The 24169-nt window shown below is 36.0% G+C and overlaps 1 protein-coding gene across 6 annotated transcripts in view; it reads left to right on the forward strand.

The window, feature by feature from the left end:
* The window catches only part of lpar1 (lysophosphatidic acid receptor 1), a 128968-nt gene that overhangs the window by 2140 nt on the left and 102659 nt on the right, over positions 1-24169 (forward strand). Inside the window, exon 2 of one of the 6 annotated variants that reach the window (XM_039750824.1) lies at positions 4508-4603. The exons of 3 other annotated variants lie outside the window; for them this stretch is intronic. The gene's annotated coding sequence lies outside the window, so the exon portion shown is untranslated. Of the gene's footprint in view, positions 1-4507; positions 4604-21049; positions 21072-24169 lie in introns of those variants that run through there. 2 more of the 6 variants (XM_039750825.1, XM_039750827.1) reach the window with 2 other exon arrangements.

Below are 24169 nucleotides of genomic sequence, written 5' to 3' on the forward strand. Positions count from 1 at the left end.
GGTCTGGTTTTACTCCAACATGGCCAACAGTGTGCTGTTAGGGTTATCAATCATTCTAAACTTGCGGTAGTGGAAGTGTGAGTGCACAATGTGATGAACTAGCACCTGGGCTGGTTTCTGCCTTGCACCCGATGCTTCCAGAATAGGATCCAGCCTTGTATGGCCCTTAGTAGGGTTGAGCGAGTTTGAAAATGTTATATTTTTGATAGGATGAGAAGATTCATGTTTTCTTTGCTTGGTTTTGTAAACATATTTATTTTGTGGTAGTTAACCTAAAGCATTTATTAGGCTTTGTGGAGACCCTTGTGTCTGTTCATGTGGAACTGATTAGCACTGATAACATCTGTTAAATAGACCAATAAAAAAAAGAACCTTCATCCATTGGATTAAGCTGGTCTGAAAATGCTGTTACGTATACAGGGATGGTGCCTTCATGAAGACCTAGAGCTCCAATTGGAAATTATTTTTTAATTAGCCAAGGAGTTTTTCTTCATGGTTAATTGTCAGTAACTGGATTCCAGTTCTTTTTGTGAAGCTATATTGGCAATCATGTATATGCCACGAAAAGTATGTACATCTTAAATAACTGACTTTCTAAAAAAATGTTTTAGTATTTCATCATAGACGGTGGCAAAAGTAAATGCAACTGTCATTGATAGAAAATAATCATGACTAGCTACAGCACTGATGAAGGGTTTATTGATCCTGGCAATTAAAGTGTTGCTCATATGTAAGTATTATCCACCACCACTTGGGGGTTTCTTTACCATTACTAGGATAAAATGGTTTAATAGATGTAAATTCATTGTTTTTTAGTGTTTTCTAAGCAGGGTTTTTTTTTAGGCCTACAGTGTTTTTTAATGATGTTCAAGGGTTTGACTTGTATCCATACTGTTCTTTTATGAATCTTTCTACAGATTCAGAATGTTCCTTCAAGAAAACTTAAGGTTTTTTTTTTTTACAGAGTTTAGTTACTATTTACTCACTCTATAATTTCTCATTGACATTTCAATTTTATTAACTTTTTAAATGCAGACTATAAAAAATAGGTATCAATGGCAAAGTATTAGTTGATTCTTTGCAGGAAACCCTGCAGTTTGACATGTAGAACTTCGATTTCTAAGAAATGCTTGGTCAAAAATTTTCTGTGTTATTCCAATTTGTAGTTCCCGGTGATTCTCAATTGGAAAAAGTGAGTTTAGTTTTTTTAGTTAAAATTTCAGAATGAATGAAGTATCAGAGATAAGAATACCAATTGCAGTGGCATTTTAAATGTACACAAGAAGCAGAAGTAAGTCAACAAGTTTAATCAGGCAAGGATTTCAGTTATAGGTATGAATTGATGAGAGGAAATGTATGCAGACCACGGTGGAGAACCACTTTGGTATAATGCAGATTAACATCTTTTGTTTACTTTCATCTATCTATCTTCTGAACCTGCTTCTTCCATTACATGGTTGGGGTGAGGTGAAAACTTGAACAGTAGTATTGGCAAAAAAAGCAGAAAAAATTCTGAGCTTAAAACTAGTACATTGCTGCACATGGCAATTTACACACCCTTATTATCTCACAGAGAACCTGTTCACAGTCACCGATCAACTCAACATACACCAAAGCCATCACAGACAGCAACTAACCTAAAATATGACCTTGTTTATGATATGAGCAGCATTACCAATTAATTAATTCATTCATTCATTTTTAGGTCAGAGTAATGTGATTGACCACACTGAACAGTTTAAAATTTGTAGTTAATGTTTTAATTAGTGTACCTTACCTGCATGCAAAATTGTTTTATTGATAGAATATTTTGCTCATTTAAATTGATTGGAAGCAATTCATTTCAGAAGCCTTTTCTTTACGGGAATCACCTTTGGACACTTTTTTAACTTAATATATCCTGGTTAAACTATATAATGTTCCCTTTTGACCGCATTTGCAATACTGTGTATAGTCCTGTTCTATGTTATGAAAAAAAAATCTTGTCACATTAGAGAAAGTCCAGAGAATAGCTGCCACATTCGTTTTGGGAATTAGCTATCAGGAGACTCTACAAAACATAATCCTTTCAGTCTACGTAAACACAGACTAAGAGGAGACATGATAGAAGTTTGTAGAAGTTTACAAGAAGAAGGTTGACACTGGGATTTTTGTTTCTGTATATCTGATTTAAGCAAAGCTCAGGAGTCCAAAGTAGAACTGAAAACGTAATTAAATTCAGCTGCCCAGCACTACTTCTTCAATGTAAAGGACTGGTAATGCATGGAATCAATTTATAGGCTGTACATATGCAGCTTCTCAGATAATTAACATGCTGACGAAACCCTGCAATCTAAATAGCCAATGCTGCAGAAAGTTGATGAGAACTTATATATTATACCACCCTGTGCTCTGTAATAATGTTAACTTTGTACAGTTTTTTACTGTTTTTTTGGCACCCATGCCTTTGGACTGAAAAACAGCATGAATACTAAATGTGAACACGCTGAGTTTTTAAAGTCTGATGAATATTCTCAATTTTGAATATATCCTAATCTATATATGACAGCTGCATCACCATTAAAGATTGAACATTAGAATTAAATTTTAACTAAAGTGTTCCTCATTATGAAACATTACCATATTTGCAAACATATTAACATGCGAGCATATTCATTGTTGAATCAGCCATCCTTTTTTTTCTGTACTTGGTTCCTTCTGTACAGAGTTTCATTGACTAAGTCCAGTTTTGATAGCAGTGAGTACAATGCAGGAACCAAACCCTTTTGGAAACCCAGCACATCCAGAGCATATTTATGGATATACGCGCACAAATGTACAAACGCGCACAAATGTACAAATTAATATTGTGCACATGCAAAGCATGCAAACTCAGTGCAAACAATGACTTGGCTCATTTGCCAGTCTAACTGAAAGTACACCTTTCAGGATAGCTGTTTCAATATGTGTAAGAGAAATATATATATTTCTTAGGTCTGAGCCACAAACTGATTACTTGGGTGGTTACCTACCAGGTAACGCTTGTAGTTGGCCAGTCGGCAAACATCTGGCATGGCCTCTCAGTTGTGAGAAGCAGATCATAGATGTGTAATACAGTATCTGCCAAGTAATACAAAGAGTACACAGCCCATGTTTCGCCCTTATTGGGGGTCATCAGGTGTATGCACTTTTGGATCCCTTTATATGGTTCAAACCTTGGATGTCAGTACCTGAGATGAAGCCTCAAGACATTGCACCACAGCAGCTGGTTCACTTATTTAACAGGATGAAGATAGAATATTACGTTTTTAGGTCAGCATTGCAATCTTATTATTTGATTGGTTACCTAACATGTAATGCTTGTGGTTGGTCAGCCAGTCGGCAAGCAACCACGACATCCTTTCAGTTGCGAGAAGCAGATCATAGATATGTGATACAATACCCGCCAATAAGGGGATGAAAAAAGTACGACCTCACAAGCTTTAATAAGGGTGAAACACATGTCGTGTACTCTTTGTAATATTTGGCAGATACTGTACTATATAGCAGAATATATATATTGTGAGACAAAAGAGGCACAACAAAGATAAAGTGCTGGGGTACTAGATGATGATTCCTGCAAAATTGTAGACAAAATAGTAATAATGTACGTGGAATAACATCTTCTCAGGCATGAGTCTCAGACTGAAGAGATATGGTGGTTCTTTTAAGGCAGCCCTAAGAAAGAGGCGGTTTCAAGCAGCTAGAACCATAAGTGATGTGACTGTTCCTCATGTCATCAATCTTCAGGTCTGAAGGCAAAATGAAAGGAGAGGCATTAGGTGACAGTACCAACCCTTGGCTTGGAATGGAATTACCAACGAACAATCCCTGAAGTTGTCTCACAGTCATGCATGTGTGACTGTTAAATTATATATATGTATGTATACAGTATGTAGTGTTTTTAATTTTGCCTTACAAAGCAGTTTTGTCACTTTATTCTATCTTATACACATCTAGTCTTCACCAGATATTGCACCCAACAGTGATCTTAACCCAGTAAAACTATGCTTCGTTATAAAAAGTAAACGCTAGAATTATTTAACTGTAATTGAGGCAGCAGGAGATTAGAAGTCCAAAAAAAGTGCATACTGCCCAGTATCATTTATGGTTTACAGTTTGGTAATATTATTGCAGCAGACATTGTCTTGTTTTAAAAAAGAATGTTAGAACTGCTTTCTTTGTTAGTAACATTTTAGACTCCCAGTGGGCTGTACAAGTCAGTTACACATTTGAATGGAGCTGGGTTATTTCAGGTGGCAGAGACTGAAACCAGATCAAGGACATGCAGCGTAATAAAAATTAAGGTATTTTAGGGCTTTTCAGTGCCTTAGTTGTTGTTTGAAATGAATACAAGGTTTTTCATGTAGAAAAGCTTAATTTATCAAAACAAGATATTGAGTGAGTAAAAGGTGAAGTGGAATTAAAATGTTCTGCTGATGTCTTTTGCTGTCCATTCATGTGTAATAATTATTTTGTGTTCTTTAAGGAAGCAAGGTTAATAAAATGAGGAGGAGGCCCATGGAAGCAGTAGATGAAGTTGTTAGCTTCACTAAATGCCACCCCAGCCTGAAATCCAGAAAAGGTGAAGCACAACAACTTTATTGCATCGCCTATCATAGTATTTGGTAACTGTTATGCTTTATTCATGATTCTCTTTAGGATGGTATTCACCAAAGGGTAATCTATACCCATCTTTATCCTTTTTCTAGGAGACCTATCCAGTTTTCCATGGGGGAGAATGGTTCTTTTAAGGAAGCGATTAGGCCAAATGTAGCCTAATTCCTGCCACATTTGCTAGAGGCACGAACCAACTCTGAAGGAAAGAAACGGCCAATCACAAGGCACACTCTGACATACATCGATACACACTTATATTAGGCTAGTTTCAACCTAACAAGCATGTCCATGGGAAACTAGAGGACAACCCATAAACAAAAGGGAAAAATATGCAATCTTCACACAGTTTTCAGTATGGGATTCACACCCAAATGAGTGGATCTAAGAGGCAACAGCGTTAACCACTATATAGTCATGCTATCCTAATTAGGTATATTAAACTAATTTATAAATGTAGACACATAATAGCATAGTGGTCATCTGTTTAGTGCCACTGTCTTATAGTACCTGTGTCATGTATTCCATTATAAGCTCACTGGGAGCCCATTCCAGTAGTACAGGGGAGAAATGGTACAAAAAGGAGCTGACTGTCATTGTGATACCAGTACAATGAGTAATAGCAGACAAAATAAACAGTTATAATTCAATACTGTACCTTTATTTTAATCCCATCAAAGCTGTTATCTATAATTTACGTAATTCTATAGTAGTTCTGTTTTGCTGTATTAATGAGTAAAGGTTTGGCATAGTTTAAGAATCAGAGGTCTGTTGCAAGCATGAGTATCAAATTCAGAAACATGCTAAAGTAAGTTATCCCCTACTTTGGTTGAGTTATCCAAATATTCGAATGAGCAAGACATTTGATCTAAGAGAGTTTTCCCATGTTATAATTGTTGATGCCAAGTTTTGTGGTTCCAGTGATCAGAAACATTTTCCCAATGAGAATTTCATGCTTTACTGTCTTAAGAGTTTACAGAGGATGACGTGCTAAACAAAAAACATTCAATGAGTGGAAGTTCTTTAGGTGAAAGGACTTCATTAATAAGAAAGGTCAGAGGTGAGTCGACAGGCTTGATCAAGTTAACAGGAAGGTTGCAAATAATCAAATAACAGGTTTTTACAATAGCGTTGTGCAGAAGGGTATGTTGAAACACACAACACATTGGACATTGGAGCAGATGAGCTATGTATAATAGCAGACGGCCACACTGGGTGTGTGTTCACCACCACTGGATGACTGAAGAATGGGAAAATGTAACCTGGTCTGGCGAATTGTAATTCTTATGCAACATGCATTATTAAATGTGCATAAGCATTGCTGCTGACCACATTATCCCTTTATTACCATTTTATTAAACAGTAACTATACATAACATTACAAAGCAGGTATCATCTGAAGTCGGTTCCACAAATACAATGGTCTTTTTGGTTTACTCCAGTGGGTTGCACAGTGTCCGTACCTGAATACCGTATGTAAAACATCTTTGAAATGGGATAGAACAGGCAGTTTGCCATGTGAATGTGTGGCTGAAAAATCTGAGGGGTGTGGGATACTGTCAAGTTAGTATGGACCAAAATCCCAAAAGAGTACTCGCAACACCATGTTGAATTCTTGTCTCAGAAATGTTAGACTGTTTTGGAGGAAAAAGCAGGTTTTACCTTCAAATAGGTCTGTGTGTCTAATAAACCTGTGTGGGTATTTATTTATACATATTATATTATATTAGTAATCTGTACTGAAGAATCTGAGCAGCCCCATGAGTCTGTCTGATAACAAAGGTGTTATGAAACATGTTTTAACTTTAATCATGATTAAGATGTATGTCATTCTAAAAGCCGACACAAATACCAATACTTTTGAATGTATTGCATTTGACAAAAACATGCAGCTGTGTACATTACAAAACTGTCTCATATTTCACAAGAAAATTGTGTGTTTATGTAAATGTCTGCTTTTTGGGCATATTTTATTGAAATGTCATGTCATTTAATTTTCTAATCCACTTAAACCAGACCAGGGTCAGACAGGGCAGGAACAAACCTTGGTCAGGGCAGTAGTTCACTGCAGGTCTTATTTAAATATGATTTATGTATTATCTTGATGGTAACAAATTAAATAATGATATAAAAATAACAAATAACAATTATAAAGCATATCTGTTTAGCTGGTATTTAATTTATGCAGGTCATGCATATCCAGCCTTTTCTGAAAGATTATAATGTATGTTCCAAAAACATATTGGACAGTTTATTCTATGATGCCTTTTGCCTGGATTCATCACCATTGGTGTAGATACTGTGATCAGGCCCTGGAGATGTCATATTTGCTGAAAATTGTAGATTTATTACTTTTTATATTTTCTAGCAGGCTTGGTATTTATATGTAAAAGAAAAAATTCACAGCTATTTGTATGTATGTAGATTTTAATGAATTCAAATTTGTTTTATAGTTTAGTGATCAGAATAGAACCCAATAATCCACAATAGTCACATTTGATTGAAATTAAAAGCATTTGTATTACATGCATTTTAAATTTAGCAGAATTTGAACATAACTGGTAACTGGCTTATACCCCATTATATAACATAAGAATATAAAATTTGTGCCTCCACAGGCAGGCAAGGTCTCTCTCTTTTGCTGTTGTGTTCACTGTGTAATTTACTGTATGTAACATTTTGCATTAGTTTCTCATAATGGACTAATCATACTTGAAATCGTTTAGGAAATATGTGAGGTAGTAAACTGTATTTTGAATGCAAGTGGATATCACACTCTACCTTTCCATCCATCCTTCCATCCTTTTATCCACTGGATCCTCTCTACCAAGTTGTGGACTTTGGTGAACTGGATGTATACATTTGTGTTCATAATTAAATTTCTATACTCTCGTCACTTGAATACAAGTGAGATTTAGAGGCTAGTAGTATTGTTATTTACTGTTAAAATATCACATCATGAAGAAATGCACTTTATCCTGGCAGTCCATCACAGGTCTCAAACTAGCTCAAACAGGGACAATTTAAGGTTGCTAACTGACCTAACATGCATGTGGAAATGTGCAAACACCGTCTGTACTTTGAGTAGGCCAGAAATTGAACCCAAGTCCCTGACACTAAACACTGCACCATGGTGCTGACCTAAATACAAAAGATTAATTTCTCTAATTAACTTTTCCTTGATTATTTTAATTGCTGATGTATATATTTCTTTCAATCATTTAATTAAAACATTTTAAAGGTGACGTGTGGCCAAAGTGGGTATTGTTGCTCTCTCACAGATCAAGCTTTTGTGTGGTGTCTGCACATTCTCCTGTGTCTGTGGAAGTTTTCTACTGTTTAATCCAGTTTTCCTCCCACAGTCTCCATGTGCAGGTTTGGTTATTTGGAAATTCTAAATAATTAAATGTAAAACATGTTCTAGTACAAAACAGGCAACTGTGTGGAATTTAGGAACATTCAAAATTCAATTTGATATTATTTTGGAGAAACTACGTGGACAGGCTTGGATAGCTTTGTTGGGCTGAATGGCCTGTTCTCGTCCAAATTTTTACAATGCTCTGTATATAAAAAGAAGCATATGTTAGTGCCCTCCGTTAACAATAATATCTTTGCGTTTAGACTTGTGTATAAACTGCGTGTAAAAAGTGAGCATGATCTATTAAAACTGTCAGAATTTTTAATTATACATCATACAACATATTTTTGGCCATATACTCCTAAATGATGCCATGTGCATAGTTATTCCTGTCTTACACTCACTGCTGCCAGGAGAGGCTCTGGACCTGTCACCCTGAACTGGATTTAATTAAAATGTATGTACAGTAGCTCTAAAATAATATACACCACCACTGGCAATAACCTTTATTTTCCACACCAACAGAATATACAGTATGAGGAAGTCCATCTTCAGCCTCAAAAATGTAGTGCCTCACAGTTAGGAGACCTGGGTTCGCTTCCCAGGTCCTCCTTGCGTGGAGTTTGCATGTTCTGCCCGTGTCTGCATGGGTTTCCTCCAGGTACTCCGGTTTCCTCCCACAGTCCAAAGACATGCAGGTTAGGTGCATTGGATTATCTAAATTGTCCCCAGTGTGTGCTTGGTGTATGTGTGTGTGTGCGCTCGCCCTGCCCAGGGTTTGTTTCCTGCCTTGCACCCTATGTTGGCTGGGATTGGCTCCAGCAGACCCCCGTGACCCTATAGTTAGGATATAGCGGGTTGGATAATGGATGGATGGATGGAAATCTTAATTTAAAATACTAGGAAGAACTGGTAACGTATTGGAGAGAAACATGAATTTGCTGAAGATTAATTTTTCTAGAGGTAGTCTTCTTTCAAAATGCAAAAAAGACATTAATTTTTCTAGTAAATTACTGGCTACTAATTGCTTTGCTTTCACAGTATTTTATTGACTCATATTACTGTATATTACAACAAAAATACAATACTATACAGTGACTTTACAGGAAACTGTGCCACAAAATTAATGTGATGTAGCAGAATGCTCCTGTTGAATTAAAGCAATTTTCTGAATTTTTACATGTTAACTGTAATAGCACTGCACAATTCAGTAGCCAATAAATTTACTAAAACAATTGTAGTTAAAATACATTATGAAAAAACTTGACGGCGGTTTAATAGTTAAATGACTAGCATGTCTGGTAATCAGGTTTGCCAGGTCCTGGAAATATTTCCAGCCCAATGACAGCAGAAAATCCATGTAATGGTGCTATAGACCAGCCCAGTGAATGATACTGGGGAGTGTTTGGGCTTTAAACTTGTTTTGACATTGTTGATACAGTATATTTCCATTTCGAAGTTTTGCTGATATCGAGGTTGGTAAGTCCTCGTTGGAGTTTTGCCATCACACATTACCTTTAAAAATACCCCATACACTGCATAATTCTTTTGAAAAAAGCCCAATATGGCTCGTAAACCACATTGGCAACCCTGGTACCAGTCATTTTGCCAACAGACATAAAGACAGTTATCCAGTAATACAATTTCAGAGTTTATCAGAATTATTTTATGTTGTCTGGATATTTATCTATTGAGAATCATTGCTTTAACCATGTATTGTACAGTTGTGCTTGAAAGTTTGTGAACCCTTTAGAATTATCTATATTTCTGCATAAATATGACCTAAAACATCATCATATTTTCAGTGAAGTCATAAAAGTAGATAAAGAGAAACCAGTTAAACAAATGAGATAAAAATATTATACTTGGCCATTTATTTACTGAGGAAAATGATCGAATATTACATATTTGTGAGTGGCAAAAGTATGTGAACCTCTAGGATTAGCAGTTAGTTTGAAGGTGAAATTAGAGTCAGGTGTTTTCAACCAATGGGATTACAATCAGGTGTGAGTGGGCACCCTGTGTTATTTAAAGAACAGGGATCTATCAAAGTCTGCTCTTCACAACACGTTTGTGGAAGTGTATCATGGCACGAACAAAGGAGATTTCTGAGGACCTCAGAAAAAAAGTTGTTGATGCTCATTAGGCTGGAAAAGGTTACAAAACCATCTCTAAAGAGTTTGGACTCCACCAATCCACAGTCAGACAGATTGTGTACAAATGGAGGAAATTCAAGACCATTGTTACCCTCCCCAGGAGTGGTCAGCCAACAAAGATCACTCCATGAGCAAGGCGTGTAATAGTCGGCGAGGTCACAAAGGACCCCAGGGTAACTTCTAAGCAAGTGAAGGCCTCTCTCACATTGGCTAATGTTCATGTTCATGAGTCCACCATCAGGTGAACACTGAATAACAATGGTGTGCATGGCAGGGTTGCAAGGAGAAAGCCACTGCTGTCCAAAAAAAAACATTGCTGCTCGTCTGCAATTTTCTAAAGATCACATGGACAAACCAGAAGGCTATTAGAAGAATGTTTTATGGATGGATGAGACCAAACTACAACTTTTTGGTTTAAATGAAAAGCGTTATGTTTGGAGAAAGGAAAACACTGCAGTCCAGCATAAGAACCTTATCCCATCTGTGAAACATGGTGGTGGTAGTATCATGGTTTGGGCTTGTTTTGCTGCATCTGTGCCAGGACGGCTTGCCTTCATTGATGGAACAATGAATTCTGAATTATATCAGAGAATTCTAAAGGAAAATGTCAGGACATCTGTCCATGAACTGAATCTCAAGAGAAGGTGGGTCATGCAGCTAGACAATAACCCTAAGCACACAAGTCGTTCTACCAAAGAATGGTTAAAGAAGAATAAAGTTAATGTTTTGAAATGACCAAGTCGAAATGTTGTGGAAGGACCTGAAGCAAGCAGTTAATGTGAGGAAACCCACCAACAGTAAATAAATGGCCAAGTATTATTATACTTATACTATTATTAATTTTTTTATCTCATTTGTTTAACTGGTTTCTCTTTATCTACTTTCATGACTTCACTGAAAATATGATGATTTTTTAGGTCATATTTATGCAGAAATATAGAAAATTCTAAAGGGTTCACAAACTTTCAAGCACAACTCTACACTCTATTGTACAAACTGAAAATTATGATTTTTTTTAAATAATGTGTTCCATCTCTGAGAAGTCATTCACTTTCGTTTTAGTCATAGCAGACACTTTGTTTGTAAACTCAGATATTACAGTGTTTTGGTGTTTATTGTATACTGTCTTATTTTTGATTAATTGAATTGATTGTGTGCCACCCTTTGAATTTAACATGTATTCTTAATGGCACCAGCCACCCTTCTTATACATTAGAATGACAACCTGGTTGGAAAAATAGAAAATTCTTAGGATATAGTGTAGGTAAATTGTATTTCTGCTTTGGATGTTCCATCATTTAAACTTTCTAAAACTGATCATTTTTCTGTTTCACCTCTTTTTGACGAAAATCCATTTTCTAAAATATAATAAGCATAGTGTATTTCTTAAGAAAAGAAACATTTAATTTACAAAAAACAGTGCTGTATGGAGGTTTGCAGCATTTTGTAATCAGCATTTGTTAAAAATAAAAATAATAAATTAGTGTTCTTCCAGGCAAACAATTTGGATTAAGGAGAGGTTCCAGTATTAGTGGTTGAGAATGATCAATTGTCTACTGGTAAGGAAGGGTGAAAAGTGTATGGAGGAGTAGAGATAAAAATGAGAGAGTATAAGCAAAAAAATGTTGCTGTCATGTTCAGTATTTTAATGAACAATGCAAATGTTGCATTGTCAGCATTGTAGCTGTTTTCTTACATCTTTGTAAACAATAAGGTCTTTTAGGGCTTGTTTACCAAATCTTTTTGCTCTTCTCTTGCCACATTGATTGCCTCAAGAATTGCAATGACTATAAACAACATAAATCAGCCAAGGAAGCAGTGAAGAGCTTTTTCTACACAGTCAGTACAAATGCTGATTTGAGTTTATTTAGTTTTATTTGTCACATCATATAAAAATATTCTTATAATTATTGCACATCATGTGTCAAGAGGTTACGGAACTGAAATTGATTTAGAGAAGGCACCTAGGATCTGTATTTTTGACCATAAATTTTTACTTTGGATGTTTTCATTGATTTAGTAAAAATAATTGGGAATGTGGTTATTCTATTTCTATTCATTTTTAGAAATGAACTGAAAGTGTGAAGTTTGGATTGTATGCAGATGTACATTAAGATATACTGTATCTAGTAGTCACGTGGAATGATTTATCAAGATGCCTGCTATTAAAGCAGATCATGATAAGTTAGTTTGTCAGGTATGCTGAAATGAGATTGTCTGGGTTGGAAATGGACATTTTTAGTCAATATTAAAACGCACTTACATTATAAACATACCCAGACCATTATTAACATTACAGCTTTACATGGGTTCTCTTCATATCCTTCTGTTTCTTGATTTAAATAATGTAGGTATCTCTAGCAATTCAATTCCTCCTTTTTTCAATTAAATAAATGGTCTCCTATTATTCCAATTATTGAATCTAGTGTCATGATTGTTCTCTTCATAACATGAAATGACTGATAATGAGGTAATGCCACTGTAATTTTGCATGCCTCTACTGTAATTCTATATGACTTAATGTTCACAGACTCATACTGTGCATTAGTCAGACAGTGTGGTGTAGTGGTTAAGGCTTTAAACTTCATACTCTGAGGTTGTGGGTTCAAATCCCAATGCTGGCCCTGTATGATCATGAGCAAGTCAGTTGACTGGCCAATGCCCAAGTTGGAAAACCAAAAGAAAAGTAAAAATTGTATCATAAATGTTGTATGTTGCCTTGGACAAAGGTATCAGCCAAATAAGCAAATTTAATATTCATATGTGAGTGGCATGATGCCTAGCTTATACTGATTGTTTTACATTTTCTATCTTTCATCTGTAGGTATTGCTGGGGCATGCATTTGTTTCCTTGATCACTGACTGGTCAAGGTGCATTTGATTTTTTTTGAAGATGTCTGAATTGATACCACTTGCTTAGTAATCTTTCCATAATAACATCAGGAGCATGACTAATGATAACATATGGCTAATTAAATGGTGTCTTCTAAGATGTAAAACTCATTACCTTTAATTTTTAATAATCATATTATTAAGTAGTAAGTAATATGTAGCTAAACAATTTTCCTGACAAGATTTTTTCTTCAGAATACTGTATAACGTTTCTAAAGATTTTCCTGTCAAATGAGTAATATGTATAGAAGATCTGAGAAAGGCTTTCATGTGATGGGATTAATAAAGTATCTATCTATCTATCTATCTATCTATCTATCTATCTATCTATCTATCTATCTATCTATCTATCATGGAGGGAGACTTTTTTTTGGCAATTCATCAACAAACTGTGGCTAAAGCTACACAAATGGGAACTCGAGAGTTTGCCACAGAGTTACCTGTACAATACACAGATGTTTTTAACACAACTTGTCACTAAATGCTTGATTCTGCTATCAGGTGTTGAAAGGTGTGTATTTCACTTTCCAGTTGCATAAATACATTTTTTGGCTGCAATTGTGTAAGTGTGCATTGTGATGGACTAAAGCCTCATTCAGTGTTTGTTCCTACTTTCACTCTGATACGTCAATGAAAGGATTGGTTTCTCTGTGTTCAGTAAATGGATTGATGGTGATTAACATGTTTACTTTGAAAGCTTGTTTTAATTGCCGACTAACCTTATCATGTAAATTACAAGCTCACCAGTTAGGAATCTTCTTAAATTTTGTACTTCATTAAATAAAGCGCATTAAATTTGGTTCTTTGATCTGGATTCACAGCTAATAGCTAATTTATTTGTCCCCAGGAGACATTTGTCTTTTTACAGAATCTCTTTAGATAGATAATTAGACAGATAGAGATATAAACACACACTATGGCCGCAACAAACACCAGAATGACTAAAAAAGGAAATTAAAAAGAAAACTTATGACTTGGCTGTCATAGTCACAATGAGGTCGTATGCAGACATATTGCTGTTGGTATAAAGAAGCCCCAGTAGCGTTTCTTCATACACTTCTGCTGAATTAGTTGGCTGAAAGTACTACGTGTTAGTGTGAAAGAGGATGTGCAGCATTGTTCATAGTGGCACTCAGTTTTGCCTTCATTTTCTCCTTTGCTACTACCTCCAGGGTGTCCATTGCACATCTTATAACTGAGTCTGACATTTTAATTAGTTTGTTGATTTGGTGGACCTGAAGTGATGTTACCAGCCTAACACAGAACAGCACAGGAAAACACCCTGGCCATCACAGAGTTGTAGAAGATGTGATGAGTGTCACTACCTAAATTAAAGTAACACAGTCACCTAATGAAAAAATAACCTTTCTTATATAGTTCCTGTGTGTTCCAAGACTGGTCCAACCTGTCATTGATGTGGATCCCCAAGTACTTGTAAGAGTGGACAACCTATAAATCCATTCCCTGAATAGTGATCTTTTATGGATAGAAAGTCAATAATCAGTCCCTTGGTTTTTCTGATGTTAAGTTGCAGACAACTCTTGGTGCACCACGAAATAAAGTTTTCCACCTGAATCTTATAATCTGTCACACCCCCTTATCGATGCAACCCATATGTGCAGAATCATCTTATATATAAACGTCCACACATGGAAGTGTGTGTGTCTGTTCAGCCCGGAAGTGAGTGGTGGAGTTGGGGTAAGGACTCCACCTCTGAGGAAAGAGAAAACTCACTTAGCCGCTTATAACACAAGCGAGGACTGCACATCAGCAAAATGAAACCTCAGAAGAAAGACAAAGTTGCTTAGGCGCTAACATCGGCAAAACGGCATCCCTTTTACTTTTCCTCCCGCTGCTAATGCACAAGCGATGCGAGCACATCGGCAAAACGAATCCTCCTAGGAGAGAGATGCCCTGAGTAGATTCTTTCAATTACCTGACATCTCTACATTTCAAATGTTTTTCTGACAGTTTTAATAGTTTGTAGGACCTCAGGCTTTTTACATCATGGGCTTACATAGCTAGTCATATAATAAATAATGAAATTTAACCAGGGAAAAGTTTTGCAGGTCAAAATGTGGGGACACTTTTTGTTAAGGCAGTGAATCCATCACCCTCGCTGTGAAAAATGACCTGGAGTCTTTTGAATTTCAGGAAGCTTGATTGCATCAGTATTTGCTTTTCAGTACGTGGAAGGTGTCAAGTTTAAATCTCAAAGGGAACAGTGAGTTGTGGCAAGATGATTTCTAAGGAAAATAATCATTTAGATTTTATGTGTCATTGTCTAAACTTGACACTGACATGATGGAATTGTAAACATACATAAACATTCCTGTCAATGTTCACTGCATTTGTTAGATTCAGATGGCATTAATGATTGTAGAGATGCTGTAACTGTCACAGATAAACTAGTTGCTTAGACGACAGGCTAACCCTATTACTTTATTTATTGACACTATATGGTTCTTTATTGGACTGTGTGGCCCTTCATATGGATATTGCTTTAAGAATGAACCATTTCATTCTGGCAAGGGTTCTTTGCATATGATGTTGGTTCTTTGTGCTTTGAAAAACTTCCTCGTATGTAGAAAAAAAAAACAAATTTTTAATGTATGGTAGATTACCTAGCAGAACATTAACAGATTAAGAAAACCAGAAATTAGCCTGTTTGACCCATTGGTATTTTATAAATCTCTTACCGTCTATTCATGGTTATTTACTGTACGGAGCCTGTTATAGTTCTAAATAAATAAAGGTTCTTTCTAAAACCTTCATTTGGAAACTAAACACAGTTCCAATATGGCATCAGTCTTAAAAACTAGTCTGGCACCTTTATTTTTAAGAGTGTAGGGTTGACATTTGTATTGGAAAATGTGATTAAAAGAGGATGATGTAAAAATGTATCTACCCTTGTAAAAATCCTACTCCAAAACCCTCCAAATGAGTGGCACCAAGATAGTACTTCATGGGTTCCCCCAATGATAAACATTAGCAGTCACACCACACATGTAGCAAAGTATATTTATGATATCCCAGACCAAATACACTCTGTGGCAGCTGATCTGATGACAAGACAATTGAAGGTGACGTAGTGACCAAGAAGGTTTATCTTAGAAGTGAGTTGACTGTGAAAAGGAGTCAATTGTTTAGTGCAGTTGGTGAAAAAGTCTCATTATTCTGCTTGTTGTGGTTATTGGGAAGATAAGAATCCATGAGATTTGAGGTGAAGTAGAGAATGGTGAAAGAAAATTTCTTTTAAATCTCTTATGAATTTCTCTTGATGCTGATATAATTTAATCACAGGATAGAGCAAATGTAAATTAATTGAAAAGAAAACACCAAACAGAACCTCATATAAATAAAGATTAAGAACACCTGAAATAAACACATGGAGCATTTGCTAAGTGTAGGGATAATAATGTTTTGGGGAAAATCATTAGATCTAGTGGTACAGTATTACAAATAGTAATTATAAAATGGTGAAGAAGATAAGCAATGAGTCCAACTATTGTGCCGTGTACAATGCTTACCTCAGTTGTAGATGATCTAGCTGAATTGTGGACAGACCTTTTTATTAGTAAAGTCAGGTAAAGCTGATTGGTTATGTTACTTAGGGTCCACGGAAATGGAGTACAGGTGTTAGTAAAGCAAAGACAAAAAAAGATAATGAAGTCAAATAGTACTATATAACTAAAAGGCATGAAGGAGGATGCACAAAGGAACAAGAGCATGTTTGGAAGCAAAGGTGCAGGGCATGTGTAAATATTGAGCTAATGACTGTGTAGAGTGTGGTAAATATTGTGAGAAACTCTAATTAGCTTACTTTCAACTGGATGTGGGGCTATGAAATGTGAATTTACATAAGAGGTAGTCTTACAGGTGACAAGCATTATCTTTATTTTTAGGGTTCTGAGTGCTGCTTTAAAAAGTGTCAACTCATTTTGTAGAAGGATGGAAATTCTGCTATTTTGGTGACGTGTCCAAGATAAATGTAGAAATATTCTGAACTAAGTTGTAAAGGGTTAGATGTGCTAGAAGGAATAACTAGAAGCAACCCTTCATTTTGACTTCTAGTAGCAGTACAGTAGTACTGGTAGTAGTACTGGTACTGTTATTTGTACAATGTACAGTAAATTTCTTACTTGCATGTCTAACCAACATGCAACACCTTGCCACATTCTGCCACTTGACAATCAAAAATGCATTAAAATTTGTAACTGTTTCTAACTGAAACCACACTTACCTAATGTGCTCCTTTCTCCTATTGCCTTGTTCAGTTATGTTTCCATTGAGGCTCCTTTGTTTTCCTGATTTGTTTGTCTTTTAAATACACCTATTTTAAGAAATATGTATCTATTATAGGTGTATAAAGAAACAGCATAAGTTTAGACAGGGGAATTATGCACTAATTTGTGAGTGATCAATAAAATGTTTGATTGTATTGGCACAGTACTTATAGCTTGGTTTTCAAAAAGCTTTTGAAAAGTTACGTGATGTAAGGCTGGCAATGAAAATGTAAGGAGCAGAGATTCAAGGCACAGTGTCTGCATGAATGAAAGGTTGACCAAAACTCAGAAAACCGTGGACTATGGTAAGAGCAACTTGGAGTAAGGTGGTGATAAAATTGGTGACATTTGATTGACATACCTACATATCTGTCCATTTAACTGAGAAGTGGAGATGAATTGCTAATACTAAGCAAATTTGTAATAAGAGAGCAAACATAAATTTCTTCTAAATTAAACAACTGACATACTCATATTATTAAAACTGATATTCTCATATTAATCAGATTGTTGATTTCTTGAAATGTTAATGTATTTAACTTTAAGAATAATTTGCTAGATGTCTTTTAGAATTCTTTTTGAAAAGTGAAGTGGCACCATTTTTTTATGAAATGACCACCACAGTGTTTCACACCAGTCCATACAATGTACATAAGGATGTACCAAATACTGCCAGTTACATCTCTAACAACCACAGGCAGAATTAAGCAAATGCTACCATGAAGTGCTGCCCCATCTAAGAAGTAGTATATCAAAAAGCTGAATAAAAATAACAAATAAAACAAAACAAATTCTGAATATTTACAGATACCTTCATTAGAGATGCATTTTGAAGCCCCTACTCTTCTTAATTTATCTAAATGATCTAGTTAAAAAATGTAAGTCACACATAGATCAAATATCCAGGTGACACACTAAAGTAGATGGATTTGTAGAGGCCATAGCACCTGCAGAGTCATTACAGATAGACAGACTTCAAACTTGGTCAGCTAGGTAGTAGATGAAATCTTTGCACACAGGAATAAAAGTATTAGATATAATTTAAAGAGTGAGTGGTCTGAAACATTATAAGACAAACTCATAAAAACTCATAAGGCATAACAACCACACAAGCAAGTAGGGTGTTGGCTTATACAGAACATTGTGTAGTGGACGCGTTCAGGGAGGTTACACGTAAGATGTATAGGGCACTTGGGAGGACACATCTGGAATATTGTGTGCAGCTTTAGTTTAGAATTACAAACGTAATGCAACAGTGTTAAATAAAGTTCAAGAAAAAAAACCTATGAGGTAGATTTCAGGACTACAATGTAAAGTGTAAGTCAAGATTTAAAGAGTTGAATCTCTTTAGATTTAGCAAATAAAGAATAAAATATGACGTAACATGTATTTATGATCATTAAGGGAGTTGGAAGGGGTTGTTTTAAAGTGAGTTTTTCAACAGGAACATGATTGCCACTGATAAACTGGTTAAGTTTAAATATTACACATATCCTAGTAAGTATTTTGTCATATAAATGTCAGTATAGTAAGTTTTAAGTGCAGTGTACATGATAGTAGTACTTTGGGCACTTTAAAATCACAGCTTTACAAATGTTTGTAAATAGAGATGGAGCCAATGGGCTGATATGCCTATTTTCCTAAAAGCTTATCTTGTATTCCTTTTGGCCTCAGAGTAAAATGGTCATGTAAGTTAGTATATACTGCACAGACAACATGATGCCGAGTTAGAAAGGGTGGAATTCACAAGAGTCATCAGGATGTGCAAGAAAGCAGTGTTGAAAGAAAGGACTACATTGCATAGATTTTAGATCAGTCAGACTTTTGAAGCATAACTATTTTAACGTAATGAGTTATTTACCTATGTATATTTTTTAGTTAGTGTGACTTATATAGTGTGAGTTGACTGACCTTAATTCTGTATACCACAAAAATAAAAAAAATAAGTTTTATAACTTTAAGTTGTTTTCACATTTTTAAAGTTATCATAATTTATTGAGTTTAACAGTGTAGTGTAGGACCAATTTTGTTTTGTATATGTGGAGTAAACTGTGAAGAATAATTATACTCAGAGGTGGACTTTAAAGGAGGAGGAAGACAGACAGGTCAAAAACAAATCAGAGAAACATATAAAGAAAGAAGCCTTAGTAAGCATGTATAAGTAGAACTTTACTCAGCCTTGAAGCACACACAAAATGGTTGAAAGTTTAGGAAGACGTTTTGTGGGCAACAAAACTGCCTTTTTAAATCTAATAACCATATGTATTTTCTTCATCAGTTCTTTGGTGTCATCATTCTGCCATGCAAGAAAACAATTTTGATACAACAGTATTAGGTATTGTTTTACAATAATTAGTTGTTATTATTTGATAATAGAGAGTTGTAAACACACATACTGATATAAACATAAATGCAACCATTTTGCCCCTGTAATGAACCCCTGAGGTGTATATGGGGTTATATGAATAAAGAAACAGACTGAAGAATTACAATTTTTAGAAATAAATGAAATTCCTCACTGGGGACAAATAAAGCTCTATCATATCGTTAACAATAAAAACGTACTGCAAAAATTATAGTTTACACCTTATCAATTACTTTGTTGAGACATTTTGCACACGTTTTAACACATGAGCCCATCACCTTGTGGATAGACAACTGTGGAATGTACCAGCACACATCCTGCACAGCTGTAGCCAGACATTTTTCTTCCTCTCCCAGGTTGATGGCTGACGAAGTGACCACCCCCCAACACTACATTCCAGGATGTTGTGTGTCTCTCACAGAGCAGTTTCCTGGTTTCTGTAGAGACTGATGAGTGACAATGTGGCATATTTAATTCTATTAGGAACTTGTCAAACAGATAACCTACAGCCGCACCAATTAAGGTGAACTGATTTATTTTTTTTTGGAACCTGTTTAAATCATTACACCTTTTCGTAAGTACAGTAATGTTTAAAAATACCCCCTTGATTCTTGCACCAGGCACTCCTAATCAGAGAAGCCTGAGTATAGTTTAGCAGGGACTTTAGTTAAATGGTAACTTCAAAATAATTTTTTTCTGCATTAAATGTTTCATTGTATTCATTTTCATATCTCATTATTGACTGAAATAGCGGACATGCCAGTTTTCCCATATGTTTTATTTTCACGTGACGTTTTTAAGCCAAACCCGTTTTCTGCGTCCCATCTTGGGTTGTTTCAGATGTTACCAGCCAAGCATTCGACATCCTGAAACACAGTAATGGAAAAGAAAACTATCCAAATTAAGAAAGAAAATAGAAAGATGAAGGATACTGAAAGTGTTTACAGATTCTGACATTTTAAAGAATACAGTTTAGCTATCATTTAGATTATATAATCATTTAACATTAAGTTATGGACTGTGTTAAATCTATTAAATCTTTACATACCCCCATTCCTTTTCAGTTATCTTTTAGATTTAAATAATAATTTATTTATGGATTATATTAAATTTTTAAATACCCCATAGTTTCTTTGTTTATCATTTAACATTAATTTATGGATCATATGAAATCTTTCCATACCTCTTCCTGCAACTATAAAACGAGGTGTGGTGTAATGCAAACCGCGAACTAACGGGCCTGTTTAAAAGATCCGCCCATTTCACTCCGCGCTGCGGCAGTATCTAGCTGGGCACGCTCAATCCCACAGCACTCTTTGAATAATGCGTGATGGGACTGGCGTGAACGCGTTTAGAAAATGCAGAAACAGTTCCGTCAGGTACTACATCATTTGTTTCTTTCTTTTTTTTTTTTTGCAGATTATTATTAACCGTTGTGTATTCTGTCTTTGATTTGCTTACCCTTTGTAAATTGAGTAACTACTGTGCAATCGATACCAGCATCCGCAGTTTCGGAATTCATTCATTTTTGATTTATTTAGTTTCATTTACAGGATGCGAGGGAGTCAATCCTTGCAGGGGCAAACGAAAATCGTCAAGTACACCTGAGCAAAATCCATCACATCAACGTCCGTTCCACGTACACACTGTGGCTGACAATTTACAATCAGCAGCCAAAGAGACTTGTATATCCCTGAGCTCTGAAAGAAACGTTAACGTTGTTAGAAAACGCACACACAAGGGAGAACTTTATAGACAAGTGAGAACGTCACCGTTAAGATGTGCAAACAACGGCTTCAAAATTTTGAAATATTTTTCCCGATAAACGAAGGAAATATTTGCGCCCAATAAGCTCAACTAATTTCTGTTTTTTAAGTATAAAGTAAATTTGTCCGATTTTTTTCCAGACGGTTTTAATTTGCCTATTACGGTGTAATAGTTTAACTTACGTCTTAATAAAGCAACTGGTATTTCCTGGCCTTTCTAACTTTTGAGCGCAGGATGTAAAATTAAAAAACTGTGGTTATGCATAGAGAGAGTAACTGAAATGCAGCTCGATTTCGCTTTATCTATGAGTAATGCCGTTTACCATATCTCGAGCGGCTCCTTCCGCTTTGTGAGAGGCTATGTGAGGCTGTGGCTGCAGCCAAAATGATCTTAACACAGTGTGCACATGTAATGTATATGTGAACATATATTGTAGTGGGGTTTTTTTTTTGGGAGGGGGGCTGTTAAGTCTAAACTGACATTGTCATCTACACATACGTCTAGGATTTGTAGGTATCAAAGAGAGCCCCCACTGTGATTGTCATCCACAGTCTTGTTTATAAAATTGAATATCAGGAGCTATATTATATATGATGGACAGGAGTATCAGGGGCTCATGTATATAATCGAGAAAAAGGACCAGGGGCTGGGTGCAGTACATCAGAGGATTAAACCCCTAAAGTCCCTACTGTCCTCCCAATGCCACTTTGTCATTCTTGGCTGGTCTCAGACCACCTCTACATCTACTTATTTCTCACTCCATTTTTGCTTCTAGTGAAAAAACACGTACTCACAGCCACAGCACATAGCAGTGGCACTCAGGGTTTATAGCTCTCATGCTAACCACTGACATTGCATAAAGCATGCTTTCAGAGCAAAGTGTATACATTAGCATAATATTAATAAATATTGCCAAATAAAAAATTATTGAATGAAAAAATATGGGACCGCTGATTTTCCTTTGTCTATAATGTTACCAAATTTTTATCAAATCTATTCAAGCATTTTGGGGTGTTTAGTTTTTCTGCTGTGTGTGTATATAAGGGGGGTTATTCTTAAATATTGATATATAGAAATGTTCTTTCTTAGTGGATGCCTACTGCCATAGATGTACCATCCTACTAATTTTTATCTTTTTAGCAATATATGAAATTGTATTTTTGTTGATGAGTGAGTGAGTGATGCATTTATTACATCTGGGTTTTAAACAGCAAATCATGAAGAATATTTTTAACCTTTCTAAATCTGTTAATAGACATGAAATTATATTTATCTGACACTTTAACTGTAAAAACTGTGTCATGTCTTGAGTGACAAAAAATGCCTCCTTTACTGTCTTCGCTTATAGTGAACCATTTTTATGCTCGGCAGAGTTCTGCTAAGAATAACCCTGTCAGAACTCAATGAATATGGTAAGTTGAAGCAACCCATATAATAGACTAAAAAGATGAAGAACAGCTGACTGAGAAACTTAAATCATCAACTTTCTTAATTAGGTGCACACAAGCAGGCTGAATGTCAAATGTTACTACATATTGTTATGTCTTGTGTTGTGGATAAGGTGTTTCCTGATAGGAAAGGGTGGCACGGGACAGAAATCAGCATGGCTGAAAAAGAAAGACAATGAAAGATGTATGCTGGCAGTGGGAGCACACATCATGATTCCAGTAGAAAACGAAAGGCAAATAAGTTAGGTAAATGTTATTGATATCCCTAAAGTGCTATTAATGGAGCCAACAAGCAGGGTGAGAGTTAACTAAGACTGAGGAGAAAAAATGTAATAATTGCTCATTGTGTTAGAAGTCAGACATCCACATAGGGTCCAGGGATTTGTGACCCAGTGTGGAGCACGCAGTCCTTTTAGGAGGAGCAATCAAAAATTGCTTGAGTGACCTTGCTGTTTAAGGTACAAGACGGTGGTTGTTTTTGGGCTGCCAGGGGTCACTGTTAGTTAGTGCCCTAAAAACTTTAGAGACTGTATGCAATCATCCTGGCCAGTAGGGAGTCCATATGGAAGATTATGTAAGGTCTAGATAAAAAGAGACCAGGATAAAAAACATTGTGTAAGAGAATCCTGGAGATAGACCAATGGGGAAATTAATGAGTCATCCCACAGGGTCGACAGGGTTCAAGACCAGTGTAGAAAGTTGCAGAGAGCAACGTCCATTTTGTTTAAGTGTCATGTCATTTAGTAACCTACTTAAAGTAGACCAGGGATGTAGGGTTGCTGGAGCCTATCCTAGCTAGCACAGGGTGCAAGGCAGGAACAAACCCTGGACAGGGCGCCTGTCCATCAAAGGGCAAATACATATACCCACACCCAACACGGGAAGTTTAACGTCACCAGTTCACCTAACCTGCATGTCTTTGGACTGTGGGAAGAAACATGCACGGACACTGGGAGAACTTGCAAACTCCACGCAGGGAAGATCCAGGATACGAACACTGGTCTCCTTACTATGAGGCAGCAGCACTACCAATGCACCACTGTACCTCTCTGTACTTTGTTTTATCATTTTTTGTATCTCTTTTCTGTATTCTGTATATTTAATAATAAATATTACTAGGGGGCTTTACCCCCTGCTCGCTTCGCTTGCCAATCCCCGGGCCTGCGCTATACTCTAGGCTCTTTGAGGTTCTGCCACTTGCATATGAGGATGTGGATGTGCAATTTAAAATGATTGTTATTTTCATGGGAATTGTTACATAT

Source organism: Polypterus senegalus, chromosome 4 (assembly GCF_016835505.1).
Source record: "Polypterus senegalus isolate Bchr_013 chromosome 4, ASM1683550v1, whole genome shotgun sequence".
Classification (NCBI taxonomy): domain Eukaryota; kingdom Metazoa; phylum Chordata; class Cladistia; order Polypteriformes; family Polypteridae; genus Polypterus; species Polypterus senegalus.